This window comes from Scyliorhinus torazame, chromosome 21 (genome assembly GCF_047496885.1).
Source record: "Scyliorhinus torazame isolate Kashiwa2021f chromosome 21, sScyTor2.1, whole genome shotgun sequence".
Lineage (NCBI taxonomy): Eukaryota > Metazoa > Chordata > Chondrichthyes > Carcharhiniformes > Scyliorhinidae > Scyliorhinus > Scyliorhinus torazame.
Window position 1 is genome coordinate 86,633,099 of NC_092727.1, and position 9,158 is coordinate 86,642,256.

At 51.2% G+C, this 9,158-nt stretch overlaps 1 protein-coding gene across 3 annotated transcripts in view; it reads right to left on the minus strand.

Moving 5' to 3' along the window:
* tmem98 (transmembrane protein 98) overlaps positions 1 to 8,556 on the minus strand; it is a 106,073-nt gene extending 97,517 nt beyond the window's left edge. Inside the window, exon 1 of one of the 3 annotated variants that reach the window (XM_072487018.1) lies at positions 8,482 to 8,556. The gene's annotated coding sequence lies outside the window, so the exon portion shown is untranslated. Of the gene's footprint in view, positions 1 to 1,468; positions 1,610 to 8,358 lie in introns of those variants that run through there. The other 2 variants (XM_072487016.1, XM_072487017.1) reach the window with 2 other exon arrangements.
* Between the last annotated feature and the right edge of the window lie 602 nt (positions 8,557 to 9,158).

Consider the following 9,158-nt stretch of genomic DNA (forward strand, 5'->3'; position numbering starts at 1 on the left):
CAACACAATCAGATAACACAGAGCTGCACCTCAGGAATTTTTCACTGATTTTAATCCGTTTCCAAAAGAACACGTTATAACATGTCACCCCCACGATATTTGTATGGGGGGGAGGGGGGCTCTGCTGTTGGAGGTGGCACCGTTAGGATGAGCTGTTGAACCGAGGCCCCAAGCTGTCTGCTGGGATGGATATGAAAGATCCCAAGACAACATAGAACATACAGTGCAGAAGGAGGCCATTCGGCCCATCGAGTCTGCACCGACCCACTGAAGCCCTCACTTCCACCCTATCCCCGTAACCCAATAACCCCTCCTAATCTTTTTGGTTACTAAGGGCAATTTACCATGGCCAATCCACCTCATCTGCCGGTCTTTGGACTGTGGGAGGAAACCGGAGCACCCGGAGGAAACCCACGCAGATGCGGGGAGAATGTGCAGACTCCGCACAGACAGTGACCCAGCGGGGAATAGAACCTGGGACCCTGGTGCTGTGAAGCAACGTGTGCTACCGTGCTGCCCCAAGCAGTGTGTGCAACAATCTGAAGAGGAAAGGGAATTATTCCTGCTGTCCTGGTGAATACTGATCCCTCAGTAAGCTTCACAAAAAACAGATTATCTGGTTATTATCACCTTGCTGTTTGTGGGAGTTTGTTTCCCACAACCTGGCAGCTGCGGTTCCCACATTACAACAAAGACTACACCTCAAAAATAACTTAATTGGGTGCAAAGCGCTTTGAGATGACCAGTGGATATGAAAAGCACGATATAAATGAAAATCTTTCTTTTTAATTCTCTTGACCACACTGATCCACATTCCATGATATCCCATGAGGTACGTCACCTACATAATTACTCTTAATGTGCGAACCATAACAGTATGTAGGGGTCATTCAACCATGGAGAGCATCACAATTGAATCTGACTCTGCTCCCAGCCAACACCCTCACACATGTGCATTATCAATCAGGGGTTACTGTGTGGAGATCAGGAATGGGAATGTCAACCCACTGTAACTGAGATCACTGAATTCATCTCAGGGTAAGTACCGAGGGCAGTAGTTTTCTGGTCTGTAAGGTTCAGTTCTAGCTCAGCCGGTGCATTATCTGAAGTAACAGCAAGCAAGCAGCCTGGTGAGTGGGCAGCCACACAGAACAAGTGAAAAATCAGTTCTGCCTCAACGATTACTTACTGCTTCAAGTCAAATCAGAAACTGTCTGTCAGTTCCAAGTCAGTGCAGAACTTTCGTCTGTGGCCATCAAACCACTTCTATTTGAAAGATATCACCAACTACTCACTCCCACAGTCAATCCCAAGCTTTATACAGCACATTAATTCCATTTAATACCACCTTGTTGGCTCTGTCCTGGAACAGCACAACACACACACACACAAACACAAGGCCTCATCTGAGAGAACAATTCCTGCAGGAGTTACAAGCTCTGTTCGATTATATCCTGTATTATCTTACTTCTTAACATCTGTAATTCTTCGTCTAGTCTTCGGGCTGAACAGTCACTTCCGCACCGTCTCCAATCATTTGGAAAGCAAACAGCACAGGCTTGGTTTGACATTTGACCCAATCACTAACTAAGAAACACAACCTCACACAGAACGGTGACAGCTCCCAGCACAAACTGCTCGGGGGCTGTTTCAATTATACTGGTCTCTTTCCTTAATTAGTCATTTTAAAAAAAGACTGGGCAGTCTGTTTATTGTTGCCGAACATGATCCTTTGCTCCATGTAATGGCGAAAGTTTCCCCCCCGGATTGCTGACTGCGTAAAATGCTTCAGGTTGTTTTATTGCAGGGAACAATATAAAGTATAATAAAGCTATACACTGGTGTAGTGGCGTTACATTATTAAAGTAATGCTGCGCTCACTCATCTGGTAGCACTGGTACAAGGTTACTCTTTAGGTGTCACCAGGTGTCGCACCTAGACTTCAAGTAATCCTAATAAAACTTCTGCGTAATACAGGAAATGGTGGGTGACAGTTCACTTGCATGTTGCACTCTGGAGCTATGGATAAGGGTGGTAGAGGAGCGGCACGGTGGTACAGTGGTTAGCCGACTCACAGCGTCAGGGCTCAATTCCGGCCTTGGGTTTCTGCCCGTGTGGAGTTTGCACGTTCTCCTCGTGTCTGCTTGGGTTTCCGCTGGGTGCTCCGGTTTCCTCCCACAGTCCAAAGATGTTCAGGTTAGGTGGATTGACCATGATCAATGCGCTGGGTTACGCGGATATGGCAGAAGATTGAGCCCAGGTGAAGTGCTCATCTGGAGGGTTGGTGCTGACTCGATGGGCCGATTGGTCTCTTCTGCACTATAGGGATATTCTATAGGCTCCCATCACATCAGCTAATGAAGAATCTCTCCAATTCTTAAAGCCTTACAATTAGCATATTGGAAGGATTCACAAGTTGATACTCAAATCTGTTTGGTCACATTACGAACATACAATCCTTGGCCAAAGGGGTTAGATGTGAATTTAGGGGCAGAAAGTTCGCACAGTGGTTAGCACTGCTGTCTATGGCGCTGAGGACCCGGGTTCGATCCCGGCCCTGGGTCACTGTCCATGTGGAGTTTGCACATTCTCCCTGTGTCTGCGTGGGTTTCACCCCCACAACCCAAAGGTGTGCATGGTAGGTGGATTGGCCATGCTAAATTGCCCCTTAATTGGAAAAAATTAATTGGGTACTTTAAATTTATATTTTTTTTAAATGGGGCTGCATGTGGTGCAGTGGTTAGCACTGGGACTGCGGCGCTGAGGACCCGGGTTCGAATCCCGGCCCTGGGTCACTGCCCGTGTGGAGTTTGCACGTTCTCCCCATGTCTGCATGGGTTTCACTCCCACAACTCAAAGATGTTCCGGGTAGGTGGATTGGCCATGCTAAATTGCCCCTTAATTGAGAAAAAAAATAATTGTGTACTCTAAATTTATAAAAAATGGATGTGAACTTAGAACTTATGGTTCAGAGGCAGGGACATTATCCCTTGTGTCACAAGATAGGAAGCAGAGCTACACAAATTGAATGTTGTTCAATTAGGATGATGCAATGTGGCTGCCAAATCTGGAAGGTGGAGAGGGCTGTGGAGTGAGGGGTAGGGAGGAGTGGGGTTGTGGGGGGTGTAGATGTGATGTGTTGGATGTACCAATGGATAAGACCTATGATTGCCACCATATGGATCCCATCAGAAGAAGACCAACCCTGAGGCTTCTCACTGCAGGAGAAGGATGGATGCTGATGGTGATTCAGTCCAGCTTGCTTTGGCACTCTCTCCTGTTGCTTGTCAATAGAGCCCACAAATGACAAAAAATTAACATGGGCAGGATTCTCTAATAATGGGGCTATGTCCCCATTCCAGTGTGACAACGCGCATGAATCACTCTGGACACTCCTGAAGATTCTCCTACCTGGATGGGTATAGGAGGGCCCCGGAGTGCTCCTTGCAGCTCCGGCTGCAGATACGGGGCACTGCACGTCAGGTCGGGGGTCCGCGCATTCGCACGGCGGCGGCCTGCGCCTGCCACCCGGCGCGACATGGCGGACCCACACCGGCACCAAAAAGATAGGCCCCCCTGAGATTATGTACGCCCGCGGATCGGTGGCCCCCGATCGATAGCCTGGCCGCCTCCCGGTGAAGGATCCCCACGTGGTCCCTCATGGTCCCACCCACCGAGTTCCCGACGGGTGGGACCATGAGAGACCCACGCTGTCGGAACTTGGCCAGTTGCATTTGGAGAATCGCCACAGGGGCCTCTGTCAATGGCCCCCTACCAGCGACGTGTAGATTCACGCCGATTCACGCCGATTCTCCGGGGACCGACGTTGCGCTGGATTTCGATGTCAACGCCCATTCTCCCCCTGTGCCGATCGCAATTTCGGTGTGGCGGCTCGGAGAATCTCGCCACATATCATTGGAGTGTAAGTAAACATGGAAAACCCCAAATTTAAAAACAACAAAGCTCTGAGTGAGCTTTCCTGAGTGTAAAAATCAGCTGAATCTCACAAGGACAGTGATATGGTAAGTTACTATACTAAAGCAGCTAGTTTAATGGGACAAACTTTTACTTATCATCATGGTGGGAGTGAGGTCCAGTCATGCATGGGTAACCAAGAAGTTCCCGATCTCAAAGTGGTGGGGGCAGCAGGGGGTTGGTCCTATCGTGGTAGAGCAGGATGGTGCGAGAGATTGGGGGCCAGGATGAAACATTCCTGCTCCTCCTGGCCCAATGGGATGCCGTGAAATCATCTGTTCTCTCTCCAAGTAGGGTTTTCTACCTTCCAGGATTTGCCTGGAGCCTCCAGGAATTGAAGATCTATCTCCTGGACACTGTTGTGTGCAACCCAACCCTGCAGAAAATTCATTGAGGCACTTCATTAACATTTCTCTTGGCCAGGTATAAAAATATTGAAAATGCAAAAATAAAAGACAACTGTTTGGCTGGCAGTCAAACATCGTTCAATTGGGTTATGAGTCTTTTTGCTTTCCAATTGGGATCGGAAGGCCGTGAGTCACAAATATGGATGTATTCGGCAACTAATGGATGGAAGGTGATGAAACCTCCAGGAAGTCAGAGTTGGTCACCCTATCCCTAAGGTTGTCCTCACCTCACTGCAGGTGTAGAACCCAGCTAGGCACAGTTAAACCTGAGAAAGCAGGTTAATCCCGAGGCTTCCAGTCTCATTGGTGATGGTGAGAGGGCAGGGGGGGGGGAGGAGTGGGGAATAAATGAGTCGGCCCTGGCACGAGGCGATCTTGTCATCTGCCCAGGGCGACGCGTTCTTTGCTGATTCTGGCGGCCTTGGTTGCCACGCAACTGCAGGCCTAGACATGTCGCTGGTACTTCTCCTCGTCCTCCAGGGAGGTGTCACATTGGTCTGTGGTAGCCCTTGACCAGTGAGTCTGGATGTAACATTATGTACTTGGTTGTTGTTTCGGTGGCGATATGGCCATGCAAGCACTGCCCCGAGGGGGCGCTGCACTCCTGTATGGGGGTCGTCCAATGCTATGGACACTGCAGTCAGAATACTTGGAATTCCTGAACCCTGTCTCAGCATTCTCACGTGACAGGGCTAGCTCAATGGCACTTTTCAGGACCAATGTTGGCTCTGTCAACAACTTCCTCTGAGTTGCCAGGTTATTAATCCTGCACATCAAACAGTCCCTTAACATCTCGGAGAGGGCTGGACCAACTCACAAGGCTCTGCCAGCTTTTGGAGTCACGTCAGAAAGTCCGCTATTGATTCACTGGAGTTTGCGCAACCGTGCTAAATGGGTACCGTTGCATAAGAGTGGACAGTTTCAGGTCAGGGCGGCACGGTGGCACAATGGTTAGCACTGCTGCCTCACAGCTCCATTGATCTAGGCCGGGATTCTCCAAAATCCCGGCTAAGTGTTGACGCCGGCGTAAACACTGGAGTGTTTCCCGTCGGTGTCAAAGGGCCTCTTGGCCCAGCGATTCAGTGGCCCACAGGGGTCCAGCACGGTGCCGGAGTGCATGCAGCTCCGGCGCTGATACGCGGCCCTGCACTGCCGACGCGGGTCCGCGTATGCGCTTGGTGGCCAATTTCGCGCCCGCGCCGCGCAACATGGCGGAGCCACACTGCGGGCCCGCGCAGAAGGAGATAGGTGCCCTCCAGACTGCGCGCGCCCGACGATCGTAGCCCCCGATTGCGGGCCTGGCCGTCACGCAGGCCCCCGCCCGGAGTCTGATCCCCCCCCCCCACTAGGATGGCCACCATGGCTGTGGGTCCAAGTTCCCGCTGGGTGGTACCAGGTTGGAACCACATCAGCGGAACTCAGCGGGAAGCCGGCCAGTCGGCTGCGGAGAATCACCGCAAAGGGCCGTTTTACACGGCCCCCGACCGGCGCCGCATCGACCGCGCATGCGCGACTGGTACCGATTCTCCGGTCACCGGAGAATCGCGTCTCTGCATCGGAGTGGCGTGGCAGGAATTTCCGGCATGGCTGTTGATTCTTCGACCGGGCGCTCGACTTTAAGTAATCCTGATAAACCTTCAGCATAATATAGAAATTGGTGTGTGACAGTTCAATTGCATGTTGCACTCTGGAGCTACGGATCATGATGGTAGAGGGGCGGCAGATGGAACAGTGGTTAGCACTGTTGCCTCACAGCACCAGGGACCCAGGTTTAATTCCAACCTTGGGTGACTGTCTGTGTGGAGTTTGCACTTTCTCCCTGTGTCTACGTGGGTTTCCTCCCACAGTCCAAAGATGTGCAGGTTAGGCGGATTGGCCATGCTAAATTGCCCCTGAGGGCCAAAAGGTTATGTTGGGTTATGGGGATAGCATGGAGGCGTGGGTATAACTGACCCGATGGGCCAAATGCCCTCCTTCTGCACTGTAATTTCTATGATTCTATGATAACGATTGGACACCAACTCCACAAGTTCACCAGCTCCACCAGGGGTGGCAGAGGGGCAGCACAGCGACACAGTGGTTAGCACTGCTGCCTGACAGCGCTAGAGACCCGGGTTCAATTCCGGCCTTGGGTGACTGTCTGTGTGCAGTTTATACTTCCCCCAGTGCCTGCGTGGGTTTCCTCCGGATGCTACTGTTTCCTCCCACAGTGCAAAGATGTGTGGGTTAGGTGGATTTGACATACTATAATGCCCCTCAGTGTCCAAAGATATGCAGATTAGGTGGGGTTACGGGGATAGGGTGGGGGAATGGGCCTAGGTAGCCTGCTGTTTCAGAGGGTCGGTGCAGACTCTACAGGCCAAAATGTCCTTCTTCTGCACTGTAGGAATTCTACGGTTCTATGGTTCATCAAAGGACTTTGCATACGGCACTGGTGGGATGTTAGGCTTTTGATTATGCTGAAGGTTGGGGCCCCACAGACTGTCAGGAAGATTACCTTCCGTTGGTCCTCTCCACTGATGCCATTTGCCTGGAAGTACCGCATTCGCTCGGCATATTGGGCCCAATTCTGCAGGCCTGCACCGATGACCTTTAATTTCCTAAAGTGCAGCATTTTTAAACTTCACCGAACATGTTACTGCGCGGCAAGATCCCAATGTGGCCCAATCGTAATTGCTGCTTTTACCTCACTGCCAGTATGAAGACCCAGGAGGCCCGAGTAGTTAGGTAAACGGTGGTATATTCTGGTCAAAGGAAATGGCCGCTATAGCGGCATACACACAATATGTCCCCGTCGGGACTACCAGAATGCCGGTCCCTGTCCGGGTCAGCTTTCAGATAGTCTAATAACGAGACCCAGCTGGGCGGGCCTCTGCCCACTCGTGGGGAAGATTGAATTCCATGGGGAGATCGATTAAGGTATCCCGTGGGCCTCATGAGGTTTATTATAAGGATTCTATCAAATGAGCCATGATCTCATTGAATGACGGAGCAGACTCAATGGGCCGAGTGGCTTACTTCTGCCCCTACGTCTTATGGTCTTTTGGGAACCTCAGCCCTTCATCAGTGCTTGATAAAGAAGCATTGGGGAAATAAAGTACAGTGAGAGAGGAAAATAATTAAATCAGTTTTGCTGGAAATACGTCAACGGCGAATGTGTAAGCTCTGAAGCAACTTACATCACAAACAAAATGGGACTGCGGCGGCACGTTGCACAGCTGTTAACACTGCTGCCTACGCCACTGAGGACATGGGTTCGATCCCGGCCCCAGGTCTCTGTCCGTGTGGAGTTTGCACATTCTCCTCGTGTCTGCGAGAGTTTCACTCCCACAACCCAAAGATGTGCAGGTTAAGTGGATGGTTGCCCCTTAATTGGAAAAAAATAATTGGCTAATCTAAACTTTAAAAGAAAAAAAACACAAATAAATTGGGTCCCGGCTCAAACGTACCATCTTATCAAAACTGTGGGGGGTGGGGAGTTGCCCAAGTTTAACATGAGGTGCAGCAGAATCTGCAGAGATGGGTCAGTACAGAAAGCCCCTCAGGTTACCCCACAAACACCGCTGCCAGTCCAAAACCCTTCAGAAATGTCTGTTAATAGACTGCTGCTTCAGACCATATCAGACACATCGCAACTCAGTACTGGGGGGGAGGGGGTTGGTAGTTAGCCGTAACACACTCTGCGACTGAAGAATTCTCACTTCAGACAGTATTCCTCCACCCTCTGGGCCTCTGAAGGGAGTGAGATTAAAAATATATAAATTTACAAGGGACCCGTCAACATTTTGACAGAATCCAACTGAGTCAAGCCAGAGCCCTGGGATACGATTCTGGTAGCTGAGCCCTCCTCAGTCCTGAGGAATTCCTGCACAGCAGCAACAGTCTGACAATAGCAAAGTAAGGCAGAGAGGGGCCAACCCTCACACAGAATGATGGCAAGCTACTCACACACACACATCTCAGAACAGGTACTTACACTGCACGGCTGGAGCACCCTGCCTGGCAGGCAGAGGACTTTCATTTACTCGGTGCTATTAAAAAATCCGGGAAGGTAACGAGATCACAGGCAGGAAACAGGATAGCAGAGAGAATGAGGTACCTTGGAATGCTGCTAATGCCTTTAATAGGATCAGTGCACAATGCAGCAAAGGCGGGATCCTCCTCCCTCCGACAGGACTGAGCAACTCCACAAATCCAAATACATCAGCTCCCCCCCCTCCTTCCCATCCCCCATCACCCACTAACTAATATATCCATAAAGAAAGAACTTACACGCAACAGGCAGGCACTCGCTGCTCTCTGTAAACTTTCACTGAGCTGGTGTATGTGAGCTGGAGAGCATGTTCCTTATTAACTCCCCACACTCAGCCAAAAGATCAGGGGCGGAATTCTCCGTTATCGGCGGAAAGTCCGCCGATCGGCGCAAAAATCGGCGCAAATCCGACTTGCGTCACGTCGGAAAAATGGGTCGATAGTCTCCGGCCCGAAATGGGCTAGCAGCGACGTAACGGGATCCGCGCTTGCGCAGTGGTTCACGCCGTGCAGCGTCATACGCGCTGCACGGCGTGACGGCTCATAAGGCCGCGCTGCTCCCCCCCACCCGACTGGAACACCCGACCGCAACACCCGACTGGATGGCTGGCCGTCGCTCAGCCCCGAGGTTCGAGTCACGCAATGTGGAGGCGCTCCTGGACACGGTGGAGCAGAGGAGGGACGCCCTGTATCCCGGGCACGGCCGCAGAGTTGCCCCACGCCACAGCCGGCGTCTGTGGAGGG